Source organism: Pleurodeles waltl, chromosome 8 (assembly GCF_031143425.1).
Source record: "Pleurodeles waltl isolate 20211129_DDA chromosome 8, aPleWal1.hap1.20221129, whole genome shotgun sequence".
Classification (NCBI taxonomy): domain Eukaryota; kingdom Metazoa; phylum Chordata; class Amphibia; order Caudata; family Salamandridae; genus Pleurodeles; species Pleurodeles waltl.
The window spans coordinates 533031750-533059298 of record NC_090447.1 but is presented as its reverse complement, the minus strand read 5'-3'; the positions used below and the strand labels follow the sequence as shown (position 1 = coordinate 533059298).

At 48.9% G+C, this 27549-nt stretch overlaps 1 protein-coding gene across 1 annotated transcript in view; it reads left to right on the top strand.

Annotated features, from left to right (window-relative positions):
* The window catches only part of UGGT2 (UDP-glucose glycoprotein glucosyltransferase 2), a 1372316-nt gene that overhangs the window by 489656 nt on the left and 855111 nt on the right, over positions 1–27549 (top strand). The window lies entirely within an intron of this gene.

Here is a 27549-nt window from a genome sequence, read left to right as displayed (position 1 = left end):
TGCTCAATGTGCAGTGGTTTGTGGGTCGTGTATCTCTGGGTCATGGTAGTATTCACAAGGGTTTGTGGGGGTTTGAGGGGTGTGTATTATAGTGCTGTGAACAGGTATGATGTGTGTATGTGTTTCAGGTGTGGGGTATTCAACTTGTCCAATCTGGTGTTGCCTTCTATTGGCAGTGATTTTCTAGCCCACCGCGGTGCGCACGCCAGTGGTTTCCTGCCAGGCATGTTCCGCTGTGCTGAAATGTGACTCATAATATGGCGGCCGGAATGGTGTCGACGTGGCAGGCGGACAGTTGCTCTTTTGTCGTCAGTGGCACTGGCGGTGTTGGATTTCTGGCTGTGTTTCATAGGCTTGGTGATTGTGACTCGTAATACGGCATCCACTGTACCGCCTGGCGGGTTGGTGGCAGGATTTTCCATGGCGGTCTTGCCCGAAGACCACCAAACTCGTAATGAGGGCCTAGTTCTTAACTATACCTACCAGCGACCGCCAGTGTATGTGTGTCTGTATAGATATAATGAAGCATTTGTTTTAAGTGTTGTGTGGGGCTGCAGGGAGCGCAGCAAACACGCTAGGAACATTTGAAAAAAGTTACAGTAAGTCTCCAGGGTCATTGAATGCATGACTACCAGGAGCTCTTACCAGATTTTTTAAAGCACTCTTAGCTAGAGTGCAGGGACCCCTTGTGGTTTGTCCTGCAGCTGCATTTTGTGGTCTGAAAAGTGTAAAAAATAGACTCAACACTTGCTTATGGTTGTTTTGAATAAATGTGCTTTATTTAAAAAAATGTGAGACAATTATTATTATTAATTATTGCCATGTATGCACATGGAAATACATTAGATTATAGTTATTGATAAATTATTGTAGTAATTTCTTGACAAAGCCAATAGGTCTGATTTTTTTTTTTGTATTAATATGCTGACTCCTAAGAAAAGCAATAGGCTGGCCTTTTATATTTTGGATTTGTGACTGTTTTACAGAGCCAGTAAGTGTGCCATACTTAAAATGACAGCTTTTAAATTGTTACTTTATGTTAATAAAATCTAAGGTATTCAAATCTCAGAAATTCACTAAACAAAACAAAGGTTAAAGTTATGTTATAGTTCGATTAATATGTCAGTTAAAATGTAACATTTTAAGCTCCAAAAACCATTCAAATTCACCTCGCACCTTCATCATTTACTGCATGTGACCTCATACATTACATCACTTATGAAATGTTCTAGGACATCATTGGTTGCGATGTCTTGCAGAGCCAGCCAGGCCTTCTTTTCCAAGAAAACTCTGATGTATTAGAGAGAAAGAAGGTGAACATACTACAAGATAGAGAAATTATCTTTGTCAGACACGCCCATCATTTTTGGGGCTGAGGATGGACATGGCACTGAGGAAGAAGAGGTGGGCCCTTTGGGGATTCCAGTGGCGCAAACAGCAGAAGAAGCAGAGAGCATGTTCTCCCAACATTAACTAAGAGGTAGTTTCTCGAGCAACTGGCACAGCACACACCATCACCTGTACTGAACACAAAATCAATGCTAAGCACATCTGCTGTGCTTCAAGGTGAGTCTCCAGTTCCTAAGCACACTTCAAGTGAAGCAGAGCACCGTTGCTGTGTGTGTTGGGTGTCGAACCCTGGCTGGCATAAACATGCAGGTCCTGCACCTCCAGCTAGAACACTAAGGGCTGGAGAGGTTGGGTCAGCCTTGAGCAAGGCCCCTCCCAAAGTCATGAACCACATCACATTTCAAAACCCGTTTAGCACACAGGCCTGAAAAGCTGCGTTCTGCTTCAAAATAACCACCGCTTTGTCCACAAGTAACCTAGAGCCCACGCTTAGAACAAAAGCCAACACTAGAAGGCCATGATAAACTGGCATCCAAACAGGAATCAAAAACTGCGCTGGAGACCTGCTCGATGCCAAGGACAGATACCAAAAAGGGTCCATCTTTGAGAAACTGGAAGATTTCCTGAATGAGAAACAGAAAGATTTTTCATTCATTCTGACTCGCGCAAGATATTTTCCAAACCTCACTGCTACCCTTTTAGGGTGAATCAAGACTTGACTCTGCTACACAGTTGACTCCCATGAGGGTTCAAGACTCAGCCATCAGCCCTGCACCTTTGCCCCATTACCATCCACATCTCCTCCTCCATCATCACCTCTACCACCATATTCTCCTCCACATTATTCAAAAGATATTGACTCAGACCTGGCTTTCCCTTCTATTCACAGGCCCCCTGTGAAGAGCCCTCCAGACAACAATATGGAGATGGTCAGGAAGAATATGCTGTAGGGTCCGCAAGAGAACCCTGATCTAGAGCCATGCCCTGCAAAACCACCCCCACCAGACTATACTTCTGCATATCACCCAGTAATTAAAAAACTGCTGCATAACACCACCACATGGAACAACTCACTGTAGAGGATCAAGACGACTTTCTGCTTGAAACTCTTTCTAAAACCGAGCACACGTTACAATATCTACCGATGCTCTATCCACCAATGATAACTTTAGGGAGCCAAAATGATCACTCCATGTGTGCAGAAGAATTATTAGCCTGCTCTTGATGATGCACCTTATATACAAGACCAAATTGTTCCAGACTCCATAGTGGTGTACGCAGCCAATAAAAGGGCCTCAGCCAGGCCACAGGATACTCTCCACCTTCTCACAAATAGTCCAAAAACATTGATACTGCTGGCAGGTGGGTAGCATTTGGGGCAGCCACACACTAGCCCATTGCTAACTCGGTGGGCCTGCTCTCCAGGTACTATCAATACCACTGGGTGGAGGTGGAGTAGCTGATAAAGTACCTACCAGAGTGCCATTAAAAGAGAGTACAGGAGTTAGTCCTGAGGTCAGACCATTCGCAGTCTTGATATTTAGTGTGCCGATGATGCCGCAAGCACAGCCGCAAGAGGTATTAATGCAAACTTCCTTCTCCTTCTCCACAGGCATGCAAGACTTAGGGTGTCAAGATTTAGGCCTGAGATGCAGTAGCACCACTTAAATGTCTCCTTGGATGGCGAGCATTTGTTTGGCCCTGAGGTCGACCAGATGCTTGAAAAGATCAAAAAGGACACATATATAGCAAAGTTTGTGGGCATTCTACAGTCTCCCAGTCCCAAATCAGCTTTTTGGAAGCAGCAAATTGAGGTCCAAACCCAGGGGCTGAGGACAGAGACTCCCATATCAGCAAACCAGCAGTCCTTTCAGGGTCCCTTGCAGCATAAGATGTTCTATAGACAGGACCATAAAAGGAATGAGCTCCATAAGGGGCTCCTCTGCTCCCAAGCTGTGTCTCCCTTTTCCTCCCCCGACCCCTCAAGCAAATTACACCTGTATGGGGAAGACTGAGGCTCTTCTTATCTTGGTGGCAAAGCATTACCCCGGACCATTGGCTCATCCCCATTGTGAGAGAAGGGTACTGCTCAAATTTCACACAACTCTTGCTGCTACTATGTAGTAAATTCAAACCACTATTACCTTCTGTAGGAAGCTGGGAAAGTGCTCCGAGCAAAAAGTGCTATATAACCAGTAACCAAACACCAACGCTGGGTAGGAGTGTACTCACTGTTTTTTTTTTATTCCCCAAAGAATATGACTCACTCCAGCTGAGCCTCGACCTCTGGCAACTGAACATATTCATCCTCTCTGAACACTTTGACATGGTCACCTTGCAGGATGTCATCCCACTGCTATGTAAGGGAAGCTTGGATTTGAAAAATGCATACTTTTACATCCTGTTACACCTAGCACATCACTAGTACCTTCAGTTAGTGGTTAATGAATGACACTACTAGTTGAAGATCTTGCCGTTCGCGGTCTAGGCTTCACAATTGTGCAAAAAACCTCCGTATTCAATCCCCAACAGATTCAGCGCTTCATCAGATCTGTTCTCAATGTGAAAACTGGCAAAGAATTACCCAGTGAACATAGGGTGAAGGCATTACAACTTTTTATGACACACATCCCAAACACTGAAATGAAACTGTTTAGAATAATGGTTTGAATCATAATGCATCTCACAGCAGCAGGTAATGACCAGACCCCAGTGCTCTTGGCTTTGGTTGAACAACAACATCCTCTTGTTGGGCAGGCACTTTCTAGAGCCCCTTCCCAGATCACCATAACGCATCTGTCCTGGAGTGGGGGAGCTCACTTCCAATGATGACTGTTCAAGGCACCTTCAGCCCTCAGAACAATACACAACACATAAACTACCTGGAGCTTCTACCCACCACACTAGCCCGTAAAAACAATTCTTACTCTTATTCAGTGGTAAACTATACTAACAAAGGCAAACAACCATGTTTTACATCGAGAAGCAAGGGGACATCCACTCTCCTAAACTCTCTGTACTAGCTTGGCGAATTTGGCATTGGACAACTGACAGCAACAGCCACCTGCTGGTGAAACATTTGCCAGTAGTAGACAATGGCTTTATGGACCTGCTCAACAGAATCCAGCAATAAATCCACAAGCGGGAACTCCACACGTCCTTCAAAGTTACTTTCACTAGTGGGTCTCCAACAATAGACCTGTTCGCCACTCCAGAAAAAACAAAATACCAAATCTTCACCTCTAGGTACCAACGCCAACTGTCCATGGACAAAGCACTACGGATGAATTTATTTCTGGATATTTGCCAAGGCTTTTCCATTTCTCCCCCTCATCCAGTACTTGATGAGAAGTAGAGGCAGGTGCCCATGACCCATATTGTAGTGACAAAAACCTTTTACAATGTTCTATAGGGTCTGACTACAGGCTCTAATTAATTTCACCTTTCTGATAGTGGTCTTACAGCTATAATCCGGTGCTCCAATATCTATGGTGTCTTGACAGAGATACAAGGGTATAGGCAGTAAGCAGGCATGGGTGCAAGGTCACCATCCGGTTGCATAAGCCCCAGTCTTGTGGGAACCCATAGGCCATTTCGATTAAGATTCATGTCAACAATTACTATATTACTAACGGCAGACTTATCTTTTACGAGTTCAAGTTACAGTCTCTGTGTTTTCCTTGTAGGAGCTGTGATACATGCTGTCTGGGACGTGGCTTTATGTGGACCCTGTTGGTACATTCTTAATGGTCGCACCTTCAGTATCTTCATCAGTCGCACAAGTTGGCAGGCGGCGACCTTGCCACCCCTCTTGAGATGCTGGGCACGATCAGGGTGACAGGCTTAGTTAGCAGGGCTAGTCTTCGGCAGTTGCTGCTTCAAAGCCATGGGACATGGAACCACTGAGCCTTTGGATTGAAGAAGCTGTTGTGGTGATTGATCAGTATGCTGATAACACCCATTTATACATAAAAAAATCTTGCTCACAGGGCATCTGCCTTTAAAACACTTTAGCTGAGCTCAACAAATGGATTTCCGTCACCTTTCTTTCGCTAAATCAAGGGAAAAGCAAAGAGATGCTCATTAGGCAACCTCACTAATGCAAATTTGACATAGAGTGGCTACCCACATTCCACATGGATGGCTTCGTCTCCATCCTGGTTGAAAGCTAAATCATCTGGTATATGACTTGATAACCATTTGTCCATTGAATTACAGACACTGTTGTAATTGAATTACAGACACTGTTAAAGCTGCCGTGGTTGCCCTCAACTCGCTAAAGATGTAAATCTTTCCTGCATTTTAAGAACTTCAGCACTGTTGTATATACCAGTGTCCTGTCTGTCTTGAAGTATGGCACATCCATTTCTCTCAGGCATTTCCAGCTCATGTTTACTGCAAATGAAAGCATTTCTGCATCAGCAGCGAAGCTGAGCCCCAGAACTTAAAGGTATGACTACATCTTGCCAACGATAACATGTAGTTGGGCTGCATCACTTTTAAGGGAATTCACAATTAGCACCCAGAATATCTTGGTGCTGCTCTTCAAATCTCTGGTGGCAATAAAAACTTGAGATGCCTTAATAAGTTAACATCCAAAAGCATAAAATTCAGATCACGCAAAGCTGGCATGCAATCTTTCTTAAGAGCAGCCACCTCCATTTGTAATTTGCTACCAGTTGACTTATAATGCATAAAACGTATCTCCATATCTAATGTGACAGTCACTATAACTGTTGGCATTTTCAATAAATTTCCGATTTTTTTTTCAATGTAAGATAAGATCTTATTATCATACCTATCTATAATAATGTTGCTTTAATCTTTATCTTTTCCAGTGACTTTCTGTTCTTTTTTAATCATGTCCATCAAACGCCCCAGCTGCGCACACCTTTTTGCTATCCTTAGGCAGGGAGTTGGAAGCAGAGCCTTCCCTTCGGCAGGCACAGACCTAAGCTTCAGCAGCACACAGCCTTTGAGTGCAGTGAGGGCCTGGCTGCAGGGCCAGGCCCAGTACACAATCCCCTGCGGGCTGCGAAACCTCTGCTATCCATGGTATTCAGCTTGGTGCAGCGTGGGGTTGTCTAAAGGGCCTTGTCTTTGACCATGCCCTGTGGTCAACCCCCTGTTGGCAGTAGACCCCAAGTTGCAGGCGGCAACTGCCCTCACTGTGCATGAAGGCTCCCAACCCATATATATTTTTTTCAGTTTGGTCACTGTACCATGGTTCTTCTACAGGCACTGGTGCCTAACCCCCCACAGGCAGCCAACAGCCCCGGTGAGCACAGCCGTAGGCCATGCACAGTTTGGGGCTGTCCACAGGCTGTGCCCTCACCTCCCTACTGAATGTGGGAAACACCCCCACAGGTTGCTGTGCATACCTGGGTGTGGGCGCAAGACCAGTCCTTTGGCCAGGCTCTGCTCCTAGCTGTGTGGCCCCCTTTTCAAGCCTAGAAGGCCCCTAGGCTCAATTCCCCAAGGCAGAGTAACTAAATGAAGGCAGGGCGCACAACACCCCTTCCGGAGCTGCTAAAGGCCTCAGGAACCCAAAACCCCAGGGCCGGCTCAGTGGTTGTATACTGGGAGCAGACTCCAGGAACACAGTAGTTTCCCTGCCTGCACCAACAGGATTTTAAACATGTTCCCACTGGCTGGGAGCAGACTTATCTTCTTTTTCCATGCACGCACTCCTGCACGCAGAGAAACAGAACACATATTGCTCCCAGTTTGAGGGAGCAAGCAGAAAACAACTACTCCCTCTAGGTAGGAGCAATGCCAGCTCCTGAAACATGAGGGGAGCTAGCTGGGGTTGTGGGAGCCCTGGGGCTCTCACCCAGCCTCCAACGTGGTGGTTCGTGGATGCCTGGGTGGGCACCTACCTATAATTTAGAAATGCCCCAGGAGATGGGGTCCTGAGACCAAAATAGGCCAGGGCACAAGTTATTGCTAACCCAGGGCACGAGTTATAGATTCCTAAGCTAACTTGAACTTTAACTGGTGTATTTTTGTAGTTTGTAGAGGTTATCACGTTATGTTGGTATTGAACATATCACCTAACTAGAACGTTACTTTAACCTTTGTTTTTTTCAGTAAATATAATATCTGATAGAGACTTCTAGCTGCAGATTCCTTACCTTTGAATTCTCCCCAGGCGTCAGACTGAATCCGGACGATTTTCGTGAGCAGTACCCCTGTGCTCCATTAAGTGGCATCAATCGGCTCCGCGTCTGTCGGTGTGGTCCCCACCGGATATGGCGTAGCGGTCCTAAATAGGCCCCACCCAGGTGTGCTGATGTCAGTTCTTTTCTTTCTGCACTGGCTAAGCGCTGATCTGAAGAGAGCTAACCCCAGTCAATTTTTGGCTTTTTCAACTTTGTTGAGTATTTTTTTAGTTTTACTCCTGGTGCGTCAAGGGATGTCTTCTAGGAGGAAAAGATTCAAGCCCTATGGATCCTGTCATCAAGCAGTGTTCGTGATAGATCCCCACCTCGTGTGTCTTTGGAGTCTGGAGTTTGCCCACAGCCCGAAGTTGGGCTCTGAGTGCCAGTTCATGCGTCCGAAGGCTTAAGGGAGCGGTCCCTGAATCTCATGGTGGCTTGCCACTTGACTCTGCTCAAGTCAAGGTCCCAATCAAGGGAAAGATCCTGGAATCGGTCTGAAGTCATTGCACTCCAAGGACCAGATGTAGCAAGGCTTTTGCGCCTCGCAAACAGTGAAAATCGCTGTTTGCGAGGCGCAAAAGCCACATTGCGATGCCCATTCCCATTTTGCGAGTTGGTAGCCTGGTTACCGACTCGCAAAATGGGAATGCGAGTCGCAAATAGGAAGGGGTGTTCCCCTTCCTATTTGCTAGTCGCATCGCAATGCAGGATTACTTTGTGACCGCGAATGCGGTCGCAAAGCAATTCGCAGTTACCACCAGTGTCACACTGGTGGTAACCCATTCGCAAAAGGGAAGGGGTCCCAATGGGACCCCTTCCCTTGGTGAATGGCCCTGAAAACATTTTTGCAGAGCAGGCAGTGGTCCTATGGACCACTGCCTGCTCTGAAAAAATGAAACTGACACGTTTCATTTTTTCGTTTGTAATACATCTCGTTTTCATTTAAGGAAAACGGGCTGCATTACAAAAAAAAAAAAAACTGCTTTCATTAAAAGCAGTCAAAGACATGGTGGTCTGCTGTCTCCAGCAGGCCACCATCCCTGTGAGTGCTGCGACTCGCAATGGGGTTGCAAATTGCGAACCCACCTCATTAATATTAATGAGGTGGGCCATTGCGACCCCCTTGCGACTCGCAGATGGTGTCAGGGACACCATCCTGCAACCGGCTTTGCGACTCGCAATTTGCGAGTCGCAAGGCTGGAATTTCCTACATCTGCCCCCAAGTTCTTGATCGTCGAGACACTCTAGGCCTCGATCTGCGGAACCTGCGCCTGGGCCGACTCCGTGCCTCCCTGAGTTTTTGCGAGTCAGAGCAACTTCTGCCCAATTCTGTGAGTTCTATGAGGTTATGCACCTCATTATTGGGCAGCAAGACCCCACTGTAGCACCTTCAGACCCCAAGGAGTCAGAGGGAGATCCTCTGAGTCCCACATCAGCAGCTTCTGCCTTGGCACCAAGGGGCTCCCAGGGATCCAATCCTTGATCCGGGCTGGCGGCGGTAGTGTCACTCCGATCTTCCCCGACGCTGGTCCTGATGCTCCCAGCACTGTCTGCGCCCAAAGGCAGCGCCATCCCCATTGTAATTGCTGACTCCCAACATTAAGCCGAATGGGTGTCGTAGGACGCCGACTCCGTTGCCGGACGGATCTTTGCCTCCTCGTTGAGATCCTGAGCCCTTTTCCTATGGGCTAGGCTTTGGTGATGAATGGAAGGAGTTGCTGGACCCTTTAAAATACCAGCCCCATGAAGAAATGGACTTTCATAAAGACTTGAGTGAGGCCAACAGACAGGATACTTCTCCAGGTACTGCCATGCTTTCTTTCCTCTATTGTGGCTACTGAGGAGGGAGCTTCTTGTGCTATGGTGGTGAAGAGGGCAGCTGAAGTTCTAGACCTTCAGCTACCCTCAGTGACCATCAAGACTAATCTCTTGACAGAGCTGCTGCAACCAGGAGCTTCCACCTCAGAACCCATGCTCCCATTCAATGATACCCTCACTGACGTCCTATGGGGTACCAAGTCCAAACACATCATAGGTGCTCCTGGGAAAATGATGATTGCCCGCTGCCATCGCCCCACACTTGGGGACTCAAGTTTCACCCCTGAGAGCTTGGTGATCCAAGCCGATACCTCTCATGGCCTATTCTCTTCCACTTCCCTGGATAGGGAATCCAAAAGGTTGAACTAACTTGGGAAAAAGATGTTTTTTTCTGCCAGACTTGCACTTTGTTCCATGAAAATCACATGCCTTTTGGGCTGTTATTCCCACATGCTCTGAGAAACGGTTGCGCAGTTGCTGCCACAGGTCCTGAAGGAGGCCTGGGCTGTACTCAGGCTGTTGCCAAAGGGAGAGATGTGGCAAAGTTCACAATTTGTTGTAGACTGGACACAACCGACTCGCTAGGCAGAACGGTTTCTTTGACAATGGTCCTGAGGTGTCACACTTGGCTGAGAACATCTGGCTTTTCAGGGGATGTCCAATATTCTTTGATGGACATGCCCTTTCGAGTGACTCCTCTCAATTATGGACATGCCCTTTGATGGCACCTGTCTCTTCGGAGACAAGACAGACTTGGAGCTCGAGTGCTTTAAGCATTCTTGGGCTTTGATTTGTCTCCTTGTCCCCCCCCCCCCAGTCTGCCTTTTGCCCCTTTCGTGTCTACTGAAGGGGTCTCCAACCATGCCCATTCCCAGTCAGCCTCTTTGGCAGAAGGATTTGCCATCGCCTGCTCCCACGGCAATCCATTATGTCAGACAGGTAGGTTTTGCAGATAGTTCGAAGGGGCTACTCCCTCCCTTTGAGACTACCCCTCCATCCATGCCACCATCCTGTGATCGGATGATGGATGATCATTTGTCCCTTCTCTGCCAGGAAGTTACGCTCTCCTGGCCATGGGAGCTATAGAGAAGTTTCCTGTGCCAGATGTAGGCTGTGGTTGCTATTCTTGCTAAATTCTAGTTCCCAAAAAGGACAAGGATCTTCGCCCTATCCTAGACCTTTCGTCACTCAAACTGTTCCTGAAGAAGGAGAAGTTCAAGATACTCATTTTGGCTCAGGTTCTATCTCCTCTGGACCCAGGAGACTGAATGGTAGCCTTGCACTTGCAGGATGCTTATTTTCATCAGGGGAATCTCTCCGACAGGACCCAGACCTCGGAGGGAACTGCAAAAGATCTGCAGTAGTGGTTAACGAACCGTGATTGGAACAGAGGCACATCCCTCTACCTCCCCTACCAGATCTGACAGTAGCGACAAATTCTCACTCTTGGGATTGGGCGGCCACCTTGGAGAGGTGGATATCAGAGGCATCTGGTCTTCAATGGAAACAGGCCTCCACATCAAACTGTTGGAGCTCTGTGTGATCCTACTGGCATTGAGCGCCTTTCTTTCCTCTATCAAGGGAAAGATTACAATTGTAATTGTATTAATATAGCACTTACTACCCCTGACGAGGCATCAACGTTCTTTTCGATCAGAAGCACGCTACATCTGAACCATAAAGATCAGTGGTGGATTAGTACAGGGAATTGTGGGTTAATTTGAGCGGTGAACTGAATTCAATAATGGAGGGATAGAAGTGGAAAGAATCTACGGAGTGTTAGTTGTGAGATCATAGTAGTAAGATGAGGTTTGGGATGAATAAAAGGTGACATAGTGGAGGAGGGAAGAGTTTGTAAAAAAAGAATTAGGTAAATCGTAGTAAAATGAGGTTTGATATGAGTCAAAGGAGAGATAAGTGAGGGAAGGTTTTAGTAGGGTTGTTTGTGAGATCATAGTAGTAAACTGAAGTTTGGGGTGAGCTAGGAGGAATTGAGAAATTAAAGGTCTAGAAAAAGTTATTTTGGAGATCCTGGTAGTAGAATGAGGTTGTGAGCAGTTTATTGGAGAGATTGATTTTTTTTCTCTTTTACAGTATACAAGTTAAGTAATAAGTATATAGGCACATAATTACAAAGAAAAGAAAAATATGTATAAAGAAGATAATGTGTTGCTATTTAAGTTGTGTTGTATAAATTCAGGCTTTCAAGTGCTGCAGAAGGTAATTTATTTGTGTAGTTTTTATAACTCATAAAAAAAAAAAGATTTGGTTTATTTTTTTAATTTAATGTTTTCCTCAATATTTCAATAGTGAAGTTGCCCAGGGGTGAGATAGAACAGATGCAATACAAAAAATGTATTAATTTATATTGTGCTTTTCTAGACACCTTAGGCACCCTCCCCACGATCGACTCCCAGTCCCTTTCTGGTATCAGAACTCTGAGCTTCTCTTCATTTGACACTCAAGGACCCTCGGAGTCGCAGCACCACGGCTTGTATTGCTTTATACAAGCATGTTACTGCTTTGATCGAGTCAGCCGATAACACTATGTATTGGCAGGCCACATGAGGGTGCCGTTCAAGCTGCCCAGGGCGCCAATTCCTCTGAAGTGTCAAAATGACCACGGGGTGATGTAGAAAGTGGTCCCGCAGGACTGCAAACTCTTACTGGAACTCAGCAAAGGGGAGTAGTCCCCCCTCTCTATATAAGTCACCCACCTTCGTGGCTCCTGAAATAACCCATTCCATTATCCCCCCCCCCCATCCCTGCGGTGAGGGAAAGATAACAGCAGAGATACCGGTATGTCAAGAAAATATGGAACCCTTGTATGTTTTTTTTTTTTTTTTTATAGAGACACCGGATTTGCGCATCACCCAAAACTCTAAGGTAGCGAGGGACAGGTTGTTTTCAGTAATAGCCCGACCAGGTGGGATAGGTCTGGGATGAGCATGCTCATGTCAGCTGTTTGCGCTAGTCGGCTGGCCATTCCCCATGTGAACACCTGCAGTTGGGCAGCTAAGTAGTATGATTCAAAATCAGAGACTGCTAGTCTGCCCTCAGCCACCGATCAGTTCATGGTTGCCAATGCTACTTGGCGGCGTCCTGTGCCCCAGTGGAATGCTGTTACTATGGAGTCCAATTCCCTGATTGTCAGTGCAGAAATCAAAGCAGGAGGACTGTGAAGTAATATAATAGCCTCGGGAGGGTCACCATATTAAGTAATGACACTCTTCCCATCACTGACAATGGGAGTGTCTTCCAAAACTGCAAGTTAGATTTTAGCGCCCTAATTGCTACTCCTATATTCCCCTCCTGTAGGTTGGCTCGGGAATGGTAAATTTTGAATCCCAGATAGGGCAGGGACCTGAGCTCCCAGGGGTTGAGTCTACGTTCTCGGGTGGCTTGCCATTCTCTGTGAAAGGGAATAATTGTGATTTCTGCCAGTTTACCCGGAGACCGGATATGGAGCAGAACTGCGCCAGGAGCTCCCGGGCAACTCTCAGGTGAATAGAAGTATCCCAGAGGAACATCAACACATCGTCTGCTTAGAGTGCTATATGATGAGCAGTGGCTCCATACATCTGCCCTCGGTACCAGCCACCTTGTTGTGCTTGACAGGCTAGGGGTTCCATGGTCAGGGTGCACAGCAATGGAGACAGGGGGCACCCTTGTCTGATTCCTCTTTCTACCATGTAGACGTCCGAGATCTTGTTGTCGGTTTGTACCCTGGCCCTGGGAGCGGTTCATAACAGTTGCGTGCATGCTAGGAAACCGTTGCCCAGCCCCAAACACCAATCACCCTGTATAGATATTGACATTCAAGGCTATAAACGGCCTTTTCGTTATCTATGACCAACACTGCGGATCATTTTGTGTCCAGGCTGACGGAGTCCATCAAATTTAGAAGGCATTGAATGTTTTGCGCTTTATTTAGTTTTGGTATAAACCCTGGCTGATTAGTGTGGACTATGCGAGTCATAAGATGGAGCAGCCTGGTGGCCAGTATGCGACTAAGAATTTTATAGCCAGTATTAAGCACTGATAGTGGCCAATATGTTTTACTATACCTGGCTTCAGCAAAGGAACAATGAATGCTTCCCCAGTTGTTTCAGGCAACATCCCCTCACCCCTGGCCACTTTATATAGATCTACTAATTTAGGAGCTAATTCGTCCTTATAAGTTGCATAGCATTCAATGGGTAGACCATCTGTGCCTGGGGTTTTTCCTCCTGGCTAATTCCTTTATGGCCGCTTTAATTTCTGTGAGTTCTGTGTCTCACCCCAGCTCTTCTGTTTCTTCCTCAGTAAAGGCTGGTGCCGGTAGTGGTTCTAAAAAGGCCCAAATATCAGCCCCAATGCTCTGAGTAGTGCTGGAATAGAGTTCGTATAGTGGCTGTGGAAATGCTGATTGACAATACAGCCATTGTCTGTCTTCAGTTTTAATTTCCTTGATCGGTGACCCCCGTTTGGTGGGGTTTGCCAACCACACTAGGATTGTCCCCGATTTTTCCCTTTCAGCATGCACTCCCATCGTGTAGTTTTTAGAATCAAAGCAGCGGAGTCTCTCTATGTGCTCCGCGACTCGCTCCCTTGCCTCGAGGGCTGCTCCCTGCAGCTCAGGGCAACCGGGCCTCCATATTTCTATGTCCGTGTTAGAAATGGGATCTTTAGTTGGCAGACGTATACACCCTTGTCCACATAGGGACCACAATCCTAGTCAGGGTAAGTCACAACACAATCAAAATTATCCTGTACCCACCCTCTGGTAACTTGGCACTGAGCAGTCAGGGTTAACTTAGAAGGCAATGCACAAAGTATTTGAGCAATAAATCATACAGTAACACAGTGAAAACACCACACAAATACACTACATAGGTTTAGAAAAATAGATAATATTTAACTGAATAAAATAAGGTCAAAACGACAAAGATATAATAAGCACAAATTAATATATCACTTTTAAAAGGTTTAAAAGAGTCTCAATCCTTAGAAATCAATAGTTGTTTCTTTGTAACACACAGTACCTGGGATGCATCAAAAATAATGATGCACAGAGACTGCAGAAGAGGAGTTACGTGTGAAAATAAGGTGTTGTGTCGGATTTTCCGGCGAAGCACAGACGATACGCTGTTTCTTTCCATGCTGCAAGGGTTTGTATCGTTTTTCCGGTGTGCAGTCTTGGTTCCTCACTGCGAATCGGGGGTATTTTGACACCCAGGGACAATGCGTTGAAAATCTTTGATGTGCTGGTAGAAGGAGCAGGGGCTGTGGCGATCCGTCGCAAGGCAGGTCGGAAAGTCGGTGCTGGATCGTTGCGGTCAGCGCTGCAGTGATTTTTCAGTTGCAATGTAGGCGTTGAGTTGATTTCTGCAGGTGTTACGTAACATTTTGATGCACAAGGAGTTTCTTTAAAGAGGTGCAGTCTTTGTTGCCTCTGAGACTTCAGAAACAGGAGGAAAGCACTTCAGGGGGAAGGCAGAGTCCTTCCAGCACAGTCATAGGCCAGCAGGGCAACAAGGAGGGCAGTAGTCCTTCTCAGCAGAGCAGTCCAGATGAGTCCTTTGGGCAGCCAGGCAGTTCCTCTGACAGAGTGCAGTTATAAGTCCAGAAGTGTCTGATTTGATAGGGCTAGAGACCCAGTTTATAGACCCAAAAATGCCTTTGAAGTGGGGGAGAATTGTTTTGAACTGCACAAGTTCTCCTTTCAGCCCAGTCCTGTCTGCCAGGATTCCTGTGGGGGGTTATCAATTATTTGTGTGAGGGCAGACCACTGGCCTTTGAAATGTATGTGTGAGCCCCTCCACCCTTCCTGCCCCGGAAGACCCATTTAGTATTTAGATGAATGCAGATGTGACTGCGTGTCCTGTGTTTATGGTTGTCTGGGTGGAATGCACAAGGGAAGCTGTCAACCAGCACAGACCATAGGTGGATTGGAGACAGGCTGAAAGGCACAGATGGCAGTAAGTTTAAAGAAATGCCCACTGTCTAAAAGTGGCATTTCTAAAACAGTAATATTAAATCCAAATTCACCCGTAAGCAGGAGTTTTTGTCACCAGTCTGGCAATACCACAATACCAAACAAGACATGGCTACTCCTTCCAGATCAGAATCTACCACTTAAGAGTATATGAGGGCATTTGTAATGCTACTCTATGAGAGGAGCAGGCCTCACAGCAGTGGAAAATGAATGTAGGAGTTTTTCACTACCAGGTCATGTAAAACACATAAGAACATGTCCTGCCTTTTACCTTCATAGCATCCTGCCATATGGGTTACCTAGAGCCTACCGTAGAAGTGACGTATATGTAGAAAAAGGGGAGTTTAAGGCTTTTAAGTAGTTTGAATGCCAAGTGGAAGTGGCAGTGAAACGGCACACACAGGCCTTGCAATGAAAGGCCCGAAACATGGTTAAGGGGCTACTTATATTGGTGGCACAATCAGTGCTGCAGACCCACTAATAGCATTTACAGGCCCCTGGGCATAGGTAGTGCCCTTTACTAGGGACTTAGATGTAAATTAAATATGCCAATTGGGTAGGAAGCAACATTACCATGTTTAGGGTAGAGAGAGCATATGCACTTTAGCACTGGACAGCAGTGGCAAAGTGTGCAGAGTCCTAAAACCAGCAAAAACAGTGTCAGAAAAGTGAAGGGAGGCAGGCAAAAAGTTGGGGAATGACCACCCTAAGGCTGTTAGGTCTAACAGGTCCTTAATTCCCATTCCGCCACAGTGATCTCACACAGCAGCGTACCCTGGACTCCCATAGATTTAGCTTTACAGTGCCCCCCGGTCACCGTCTTAAAGGTATCCCATAACATGTGGGGTGATGGAGCTGTGCCCATGTTCTCCTCAAATTTTTTTTGCATATGGGTTCCTATTGTCTCACGGTGAACCTGATCCTTGAGGGACTTGGGCTTCATCCATCAGGTCGGTATGCAGGGTTTAGTTCGCTCCCAGTGTAAGTGTAAGAGGACCAGGTTGTGATCTGAGATCGGCCTTGTTAGATATTCAGCGTCTCCAACTTGGATTGTATCCAGGAGCATGTGCAATTCATGTAAGCTGGAAAAAAGGAATAGTCCCACTCATGCAGGTAAAGGTGCCGCCAGGAGTCTAAAAGGTCCCATCATTGCTGCCAGTCTGCAAATGCATGTGCTGTGCGGAAGACTGGGGAATCTTGAAGGGGGAGATGAGACCTGTCTTTACTGGCATCAGTGACACAGTTAAAGTCTCCTCTCAACACCACAGCATGGAGCAGATAAGAGGCCAGGGTATTCGGAAGTGTTGTCAGGATCGTACCCTGTTCTGAATTAGTTGAATAAATACCAATGAGTGTTATATCCCAGCCTTCTTGTCGGCCTGTGACCGCAACATATTGCCCATCAGGGTCTACGGTTACACTCGTTTTTTTAGAATGGGGCACCTACCCTGATCCATATAGGGGTGCCCCGAGCATACACGGAGTATGTAGTGTGATATACCTCGCCCCTCCAACGATTCTGCAAGGCTGCCCCTTTTTTATATGTTAGGGACTCCACCATCTAATGTGTCCAGTCCCCCGTGCACACTCCCCGCTCAATTCGCTCCATGTCCTCCCCTCCTTTGTAACCAATTATACCACCTGCGCTTTGTTTTATGGGGGATGCAGCTGTGTAATCTAACTATAACAAACAGCTGGCATCCGACTCCCCAGGGCAAGTAGGCAAGGACCTCCCATCCAGACTATTAGTTAAACTGCCAACACTTGTGTGAATACACATTTAAAACAAGGGAGAGTGGATGCTCCCACATGGGCCCCTGCCAGTTGATCCCGCCCAGGCAAATTAAGCCAGAATGGCGAACCCCGATGCATAAATGTAATTTTGCCCTTGGTGCCCCATTTGGGGCTGCCTGCAGTTACCAGGGAAGCTCAAATAAGGTCGTCAGCAGTCCCCGGTGTCACTACCGGCAGCTCAGTACTTGGACTCGTTAAGGACCAAGTCTCAGTCAGATTCTGTGTCTTCTTTGCCTTTGCCACTCCCGGTGAAGAAAGGGCTTAATCCGCCCGCACTCAAAGATGCCACTGCTTCCATCACTTTCAATCTCTCTTGCTCGGTCTCCAGCGCCAAGGGCGAAGCTGGTGGACAATATTTTTTTTTCAGTCGCAGTCTACCATGGCCAGGCCAGCTTATTGTGTTGTTTTCAGGAGCAGCTTGTGGATGTTGGTCCAGCCATTCCCAGACCTCTTGAGGTGTGCAAAAGAAAAGTGCACCTTCCTTTGCCACCACTTATAGTTTGGCTTGGAATATCATATGCATAAGGGATTCCCATTGTTTCGAGGTTCTTTTTTGCTTCTAGGAAACTAGCCCTTTGGCGCTGCACCTCTCTGGAGAAGTCCGGAAAGATATAGACCTTCTTACTCTCTACCATCAATTATTCTTTTCTTTTGGACTGTGCCAGGATATGGTCCCAGTCCTTATAATATAATAAACGTAAACAACAGGACGTGGAGGGGCCCTTGGTGGCGGGGGTTTTGCTGGAACTCTGTGTGACCTTTCAAGGGCATAGAAGGAGGAGAGTCCCTGAGGTGCCAACTTAGTGCATATCCGTTCTTCCTGGAATGAGAGCATATTATTGCATTCAATCTTTACAGGTAGCCCTACTACGCAATATTATTTCATCTAGATCGGTTTTCCAAGTCTTCGATGCAACTCTCCAGGATCCAGACTTTTTGCTCCAGTGAGGTCAGAAGTCCATCAGCTGGGACTACTGCTGGTGATATGTCTGCAGTTTCTCTTTCTGCTTTCGTGACTTGTTCCGCCAGTCATTGTTGGTCCTCTTGCAGGAGCCCCAAGTCTGTTTCAAGGGTATCGATTTTGGTCTCTAATGCCTCGCCAGTAGCTGTAATAGCTTGTAGAATGTCTCCAAGCATTGAGCCCAGTGTATTGGGTGAGGGCCCGCGTTAATCCACCTGCAATATGTGGTCTGCACCCATTCCTTTCTTTCGGCTAGTCTTTCCCATGGCGACAGGTCACAGTTGGGGATGGACTGTGCAGTTATCCTGAAAGGTGTGGCCAGCATAGTAGGGCGCGATCAAACGTCTGCCTTTTAATTCATGGGCATGTAAGAGCTCAGCTAGGCACAGCAGTGGTATATCTTTTTGGTGAAGGAGGAGCGTCCTCTAGTAGGTGTGCCAGATGAACGGAGATGAGTCTCCTGTCATCAGAGGATATCACTGTTATTGTACTCTGCAGACTCAATACGCTTGTGAGGGGTCACTAGCGCGCAATATGGTCTGATAAGGTGGCAGCCAATTTGTGCCTTCCTGCTGCATCACTCCCCCATTGTAAGGATATATTAATGAAGGGGGAAGCAGTCATCCAGTGTCACTTGTGTTGTATCGCTGTTAGAGTTTGTGTAGGGTGTGCCAGCAGTCAGCTACACTGTCTCAGTGCCCCCCACGGGAGCGCCGCAATGTTATAATCTCAATGCAAAGTCTTAAAGTATAGGCTCCGCAGCCCTTCTCTTCTGTCCCAGGACACAGCTGCACCAATGCAGTAGACTTTGCAGGTCTCTCCCATCTAATGCCTTGTACATGCCAGATGCAGTTGTCATTGCGCACCCCAGCACGGCCCCAGTTAACAGCAGTGGGAGTAGCCCTTACCGGGTCATTGTAGTGCATTTCAGTGGGGCCATTATCCATGCTGCTGGCGGGGCCCCACAGGAGTCTATGCACAGCTGTGCATAGTAACAGGGGGGTTCTCCTTGAGCTTGGCAATATTCTGGGAACTCAGTCTGCTCCCTTCGCCCGCTCTCCACTTCAGGCCCAGTCTATCGACATGCAAGGCATCCGTTCAGCGCCAGGCTGCCTCACTATCCACTGCACACCTTTGACCGTCAGAGGCAACGCAACGTAGCCGGCCACAGACCAGAAGCCAGCTGTGCCTGCCTCCCTGGCTGTCCAACCACGATCTGGCCCTCATGTCGCACCTGTCTCAGCCATGATGCTGGTCCAGGTCCCACTGTCACCTCAGCTAGCTGGGGCCTCCGGTCATCCTTCTCATTATTTCGGAGCTGTCACAGCCGCCTGGGAATTTTCCTGTCCCCCATCACTCCTGCGTCAGGTGTGTCAACCTCTTGGAGCCAGCTGCATACCTCTCAATGCAACTGCCATCTTTGGGCCTGTGCACCGCCACTCTCCAGGCTGCAGTCTCGGGTTAGCAAGCTACCGGTTTGAAGTAGAGTCAGCTGTTGTGATTTTAGGGCGGCAGTGGTACTCATAGCAATGGGTTTGGGGGTCCAAAAAGTCTGTATACTGCACAGGATGGTACCAAATGGGGATCGTCGGCTCACTCCATTGGCGTTAGGTCACGCCCCCCTCAGGTTTGCTTACTCTTGCAGGGGATTTGGGGAAATTGGTTGTTGCTGGTGTTGTTCCTTTGTTTTAAATGGAAGTCCAATATGTCTGCTTTGATTGTGTAATGATTTTCCAGTTTGTTTGTGAATTCTTGATTAGTGGGATGAATTGCTTCCGTGCATTTAGGTTTTTGAAATTCGGTGAGAAATATTTTAAAATTCTTTATTTGCACATTTAGCATTTTGAATTCTGTCTCAATAGTATTTGTTGTTTAGCTTTTTTGTTTGTTGATTTGTATATTGTGTTACGTTTGCATAGGTGAAGTTTGTCTTGATTGCTGTTTGTTCTGAGACAGGTTTGTTGTATCCTTCTGATTTGTTGTTTTATTTTTAGTTCTGTATTTTTGTAAGGTGCTAGTTTCTTTTGTCCTGTTTTGTTGTTCTTAATGATATTAGGATATTGAAAGCTTCCTGTAGCCACTCATAAAGATTTTGAACAGAATTTATGTCTAGATGTGTGTTGGCTGTTGTGTTTCTAAGTATTCAGAATTGAGTTTATTCCATGGTTGATAGGTGATTGCATGTAAGATGGTCTTGGGTATGTTAATTTGTGGTGTTTTATGCTGGAAAGCCTCATCTGCCATTGGAAGAAATTTGTGGCATGTGCACAGACAAGTCTGTTGACCTTTTTCTGCCCCTCTCTCAGAGGTTCTGTTTATCCATTCCCTTGCCCAGCAGGGCTCTGTTCTGGGCACTCTTAAGGGATATTTTTCTGCTATTTCTGTTTTTTTGAGTTTGCCTGATCAATCTTTTATGTGGAATCATCAAAGGTTGTGCACATCTTTTTTTCCCCAATCCCGTGTATTATGTCCCGGTGGGATCTGAATTTGCTTTTGACATTTTAATGTGCGCTGCTTTTGAGCCTCTCAACAATGGTCCACTCAGGCTTCTCACGTTCCAAATTGCCTTTCTTATGGTGATCATATCTGCCTGCATGGTGAGTGAGCTGCAGGCATTGTCAGATAAGCCGCTCAACCTTTCTCTCTATCCTGACAAAGTGGTGCTTTCAACTAGGGCTTCTTTTCTACCTAAAGTGGTCACACACTTTCATGTAGGCCAGTTCATCACCTTGCCTACTTATTAAGCACCTCCACATTCTTCTAAAGAAAGCAGTGACTTCACCGCCTGGACCAAAAACGAGCATTGACATTCTACCTTGATCGTACAAAAGAGTTCCGGGTGGATGACCAATTCTTTGAAGGGTATGTGGGTACAACAAAAGGTTGGGCAGTGTAAAAGCAGACCATCTCCAGATGGGTCATATTCTGCATTATGATCTGCTACGCATTGGCCAAGAAGCAACCCCCTGAGGGTCTGCAGGCTCATTCCACCAGAGCCAAATCTGCAACCACTGTGTTAGCACGTGGATTTTCAGTCCTTCACATCTGTCAGTGGCAACATGGCCATCTGTGCACACATTTACCAAACACTATTGTCTGGACAATCAGGTCTGTAGGGGCGGGTACTTTGGCTGTTCGATTCTGCAGGACTTTTTAGTTTGAACTTGGTTCGCAGACCTAAATCTCAGGGATGGTATTGCTTGGGTATCTATTCAAATGCCTTATCTGGTAGAGATTATGGGGGTCATTCTGACCTCGGCAGTAAAATGCCCTTACCGCCGGTCATAAGACCGCCATAACACCGCCGCGGCCGCGGTCAACCGCCACGGTCATTCTGACCCACAACGGCCAAACCTCCAAAAATCCGTCCTCCACTGCAGCCCGCCACATCTGCGGGCAGCGATAAACTGGAGATGACCAAACCTCCACCGTCACGCCAACAGAAATACGCCCATGCCATTACGACCCACGAATCCACACGGCGGTCATTCAAACGCGGTATTCCATTGGCGCTACACACCGCCGCGGTCAGAATACACACACATCACCAAAACACAGCCACATTGGACAATTTGAAATACACACACCTGATACACATACACACACCACTCCCACACAATCAACCAACTATAAAACACACACCCACATCACCCACAAACCCCTGCGACCATAATTACTGAGAGAAGGAGAGAGAGACACAGCAGACAATCCATAGCAAGACACACTGAGGCACACTACACCATCACACACACCACATAGTAGCACAAAGCACCACTCACCAACATACTCCTCATCACATACACCACCCCACACCTCACCCACACCACCCCATGGCACCCCAAAGGCACCCACGCTTTTCGGACCAAGAACTCCGGGTCATGGTGGAGGAAATCCTAAGAGTGGAACCCCAGCTCTTCGGCTCGCAGGTGCAGCACACCAGTATAGCCAGGAAGGCGGAGCTATGGCAGCGGATCGTGGACAGGGTCAAAGCGGTGGGACAGCATCCCAGGAATAGGGAGGACATCCGCAAAAGATGGAACGACCTACGGGGGAAGGTCCGATCGATGGTCTCCAGGCACAACATCGCGGTCCAGAAGACTGGCGGCGGACCCCCACCCACCCCTCCCGAATTTACATCGTGGGAGCAAGAGGTCTTGAACATCCTGCATCCTCAGGGCCTCGCTGGAGTAGCCGGAGGAATGGACTCTGGTAAGTCCCATCTCAACTACTATATCCCCCCACCCCACCAGCATGCCAACCCACACCCCCACCATCACCCCCAACCCCCAGCACACATCCTCCCTGACAATGTCTCACCAGCACAACCCACCCATCCCAACACCAACTCCTGCATGCCAACACAAATCATGGGCACCCATCACCTAAGCATGACCACTGCACTACCCCCCCCCCCCCCACTAACTACCCTCACAACACCTCCCTCAAGGGAATGCCTGCACTGGGGGACAAGGGCACCCATAACACGCACGCTATTGCACACACAGAAACAATAACCAAACTCTCTTACCCCATGCAGGACCCGAACGACAACACACCAGCCAGGAGGGTCCAGAAGTGTCCATCCCACCACCGGAACAGGCCCACACTGAGGATAGCAGCTCTGTCGACAGTGAACCTGATGACCAGCCCGGACCATCGGGGACCTCTGGGCAGTCGGTTCCCCTCAGGCAGCCACAGGCCACACCAGACCCGACCCCCTCTGCCAACACCAGCACAGCTCCCACCCAGCGGGCCCATGCCTCTGTCTCTAGGACAGCTCAATCAGCGGTGTGTCTGCCACTACAGGGCACCCAGGCTAACCCAACACCCCAACAACAACAGGGACCTGGGGGCAGTGGTAGCGGGCACACCGTCCAGGGGACAGAGGCCGGGGGAAACCGGGCAGCTTGGAGGGCTGCTGTGCGACAGGGGGGGGGAGGAGAGGCCCAGGGAACCCACTCTCCAAGAGGCCCTCACCACCATCATGGGGGCCTACCACCACTCCCAAGAGACGATGGCGACGGTACTGGCCAGGTTCACGGAGATCCAGGCACAGCAGGAGGAACGCTACATGGGGTTCAGGGAGGAGCTGAGAATCATCGGGACCGCAATGGGGACCATCGTCCTGGCCCTCAACAGGATAGAAGACGCGTTGCGGGACCATGTGGCACCACACAGGGCCCCTGTCACTAGCCCGGACCAGGAACAGCCTACCATCTCCGCCGGCGCTAGTGGACAGGAGGCCCCAACACCACGGCAGGCCACCAGAACCCCACCTCCTGCTGAAGAACAACCACCCTGTAAGAGGAGCCTGAGATCCAAAAAAAAGACAGAGTAGGATGTCAAGACCCCCCCCAGCAGGACATACCCCCTGAACTCTTCCCACTGTCCCACATTGCCACCCTGTCCAACCATGAACTGCCTCTGCTCCATCCTTCCACAGGCAAAAGGACAATGCACCTGTGAGACTGAGAACTGGACTCTGCCATGGACATTACTCCACCCCCACCCCTCACCCTTAGAATCACATGTACCAATATCTAGCCCTGTAAATAAATCACATATTGCACACAAATCAGTTTGGAGTCATGCTGTATTATTAGCAAATGTATTACATATTACTGTTCAATATCTGTTCTGTCAATTAGTGATGACAACATACCAATGTCAATACGCTGTAGTTCATGGGCAAACCAAGCAGAAGTCAGGCACTGCGTCATACAGCACTGAGAAGGGAAGGGAAAATCAAAAATTACCCAAAAATATGAGGAGGCTAGAAGCAATTGGGAAATGGCGTGGGTGATTCTTACCTGGGTGTTACTGGAAATACTGTTGTATCACTCTGTCCCTATTGTCTGTGTCGTCCTCTGAGTCTTCCTCCTCTTCACTCTCCACAGGCTCCACGGCTTCTACAACACCACCATCTGGACCATCCTCCTGCAGGAAAGGCACCTGGCGTCGCAAAGCCAGGTTGTGAAGCATACAGCACGCCACGATGATATGGCACACCTTCTTTGGTGAGTACATTAGGGATCCACCTGTCATATGCAGGCACCTAAACCTGGCCTTCAGGAGGCCAAAGGTTCGCTCAATCACCCTCCTAGTACGCCCATGGGCCTCATTGTAGCGTTCCTCTGCCCTTGTCCGGGGATTCCTCACTGGGGTCAGTAGCCACGGCAGGTTGGGGTAACCAGAGTCACCTATTAGCCACACACGTTGTCTCTGTAGCTGCTCCATCACATAGGGGATGCTGCTATTTCGCATCACATACGCGTCATGCACTGACCCTGGGAACTTGGCATTTACATGGGAGATGTACTGGTCAGCCAAACAGACCACCTGGACATTCATCGAATGATAATTTTTTCTGTTTCGGTACACCTGCTCGTCTTTTGGGGGTACCAAAGCCACATGGGTCCCATCAATGGCACCAATGATGTTGGGGATATGTCCAAGGGCATAGAAATCACCCTTCACTGTAGGCAAGTCACCCTCCTCGGGGAAAATGATGTAGCTCCGCATGAGTTTCATCAGGGCAGACAACACTCTGCTCAAAATCTTAGAAAACATAGGCTGAGACATTCCAGATGACATGGCCACTGTGGTCTGGAATGACCCACTGGCCAAAAAATGGAGGACTGACAAAACCTGCACCAGAGGGGGAATCCCTGTGGGTTGGCGGATGGGGGACATCAGGGCTGGCTCCAGCTGGGCACACAGTTCATGGATAGTGGCACGGTCAAGTCTGTATCGAAGTATTATATGGCGTTCTTCCATTGTCGACAGGTCCACCAGCGGTCGGTACACGCGAGGATTCCTCCTTCTCATCGCAAGTCCCAGCGGACGGTGCCTAGGAAGGACAACATGGAGCACAGAGTCAGCCAAACCACAGGTACGTACAGATAGCTTGCACAGTTAAAGAATGGCAATGGGTTGAAAGGCGTGTATGTGTGGCAATGCAAGGCCTGTGTGTCGCAGTCAAAATTAAGCCATGTAGGCCCTTGAAATGGCGGCTGCCTGACCTGTGAAGTGGGACAATGGGATGTGAGGTCAATGCGCTGGCGGGGCACACCGTGGCGGTAGGCGGTCGAAGACCGCGGCGCAAAGCCGCATTGGTTAACATTGAAGCCTATGGGTTTCAGGAGCCAATGACGAAGTGCGCCGGCGGTCGCGGTACGCACCGCCGCGGTACGCACCGCCGCGGGCGTGACCGCCATTTTCTATCTGCTTAATCACTCGAGACCTGATCATCCACAGGAGAGGACCTATACTGCAAGTGTTGCTGTGACCTCGGTCTGGAAGATACAATGGCTGCTGCGACTGGGGAAAGGGCCCCTGCCTTCACGTCTGAAGAGTTGGAGAAGCTCGTGGATGGGGTCCTCCCCCAGTAAGCGCTACTCTACGGTCCTCCAGACCAACAAGTGAGTACACCGGGTGCACATGGAATGGGCTATGCCTGTGTGGATTGGGGTGGATGTAAGTTTGTGGGGTGGGGGCGAATGAGGAGTGCAACGCCCGACAGATGAGAGCATGTGCCATATGGCAAAGTGGGTGGGGGGGCCAATTACATCTAACATGCAGGTCATTGATGATTTCCTCCTTTCCACCCTGTACATGTCAAATAGGTCAGCGCCCATCAGAAGATCGAGATTTGGCGTGCCATCGGCAAGGAAGTCCGGAACTTGGGGGTCCACAACAGACGGGGCACCCACTGCCGCAAGAGGTGGGAGGACATCCGCCGCGGAACAAGGAAGACCGCAGAAACACTGCTGGGGATGGCCTCCCAACCTAGGAGGGGTGCCAGTCGCACCATGACCCCCCTGATCTCCCGGATCCTGGCGGTGGCCTACCCTGAAATTGGATGGGCGCTTTAAGACATCACAGCAGACACAAGGGGGTGAGTATCAGCACATTCTCCTATCTTTCTGCGCAGTGGAGGCGTCTGGGTGGGGGAGGAGGGCTGTGGGTGACATTAGGCCAGGGCGCTTTCTGTAGTGTAGTCCTCTCCCTTAGGCATGGCCCTGTGCCCCCGGCCCCCACCTCGGTAGGGTGACAAGTACAGCCATTGAAGGTCCAGCATCTCCCATGTGCGTGTTTGACGTCTCTTGGCCTGTTGTCTTAGTCAGTAGTACTGAGTAGTGTACCCCGAATGCGCGGCTTAGTGCATTAGGCACCTGTGTCTGTCCTCTCCGCCAACGGTGTTGACATTGCATGCACTCAACCTGGTCTTCTTTTCCCCCCCCACCCTTTCTCTTCATCTTCTTGTGCATGTGTGCATTAGCATCATCAGGCGGAGGAGATTTGGCATCGGAGCACGAGGGAGCTGCAGGACACAAGGTCCCGGTGGGCCCAGGAACAGACACCGAGGGCACCAGTGATCCGGAGGGCGAGGGGAGCACCACGACGGGGACACGTCCTCAGATGGGAGCTCCCTAGGGGTGGCGGCAACATCCGTGCCCCCCGCCTCTACAGGTACAGCCGCCACCCAGCGCACCAGCCCCGCCCTCCCAGCAGCCCCTCAGTCTTCGCTCCGTGCCGGTTCGCCCAGGAAGGCGCGCGTCTCCTTCGCCCCAGGCACCTCAGCCCCTGCCCCTGTTGCCCCTGCTGCCCTCAGTGCGGAGCTCATTGACCTGGTAAGGACGCTCATTGTTGGGCAGATGACCCTTTTGAATGCCATCCAGGGTGTGCAAAGGGAGGTGCAACAGAGCAATGCGTACCTGGAGGGCATTCATTTGGGTCAGGCTGCCCATCAACGAGCGTTCACTGCTCTGGCCTCAGCACTGACGGCAGCCATTGTCCCTGTTTCCAGCCTCCCTCTTCTTACTGCCTCCAGCCTTTCTCTGTCTCCTGTTCCTCAGCCTATCCCATCCACACCATCAGACCAGCCTGCACACACCTCAACACCCAAGAGCAGCTCATCCAAACACAAGCACCACAGATCCCACAAACACTCACCCAAGCAACACCCAGATGCAGACATGCCAACAGCCACTGCCACCCCTGTGTCCCCCTCCTCCTCGTCTCCCTCCTCCTTCCCTGTGACGTCTACACTCACACCTGCATGCACCCCAACATCAGCCAGTGCTTCCATCACCACCTCACCCTCCAGGACAGTCCACACTCGTGCAGTCACCACCCCCACTGCCATTTACACGTCCCCTGTGTCCTCTCCCACTGTGTCTGTCACCCCCTCTTCCAAGACACACAAACGCAGGCAGACACCCACCCAACAGCCATCCACCTCACGACAGCCTACAGCACCAGCACCTTCACCCAATGACAGCACACCTGACTCTCCTACAACCACCTCCTCTACCTCCACTTCCATCTCCACTTCTCCTACCCTTTACCTTGGCCCTAAAAAACTTTTCCTGGCTAACCTTAACCTCTTTCCCCCCGATGAGCTCCCCCATCCATCTTCAAAGAGTCCCAAGAGCACCGCAGCCACCACCAGCCCAGCTTCGGGTGTCACTGTTGTGCCTGGGTTC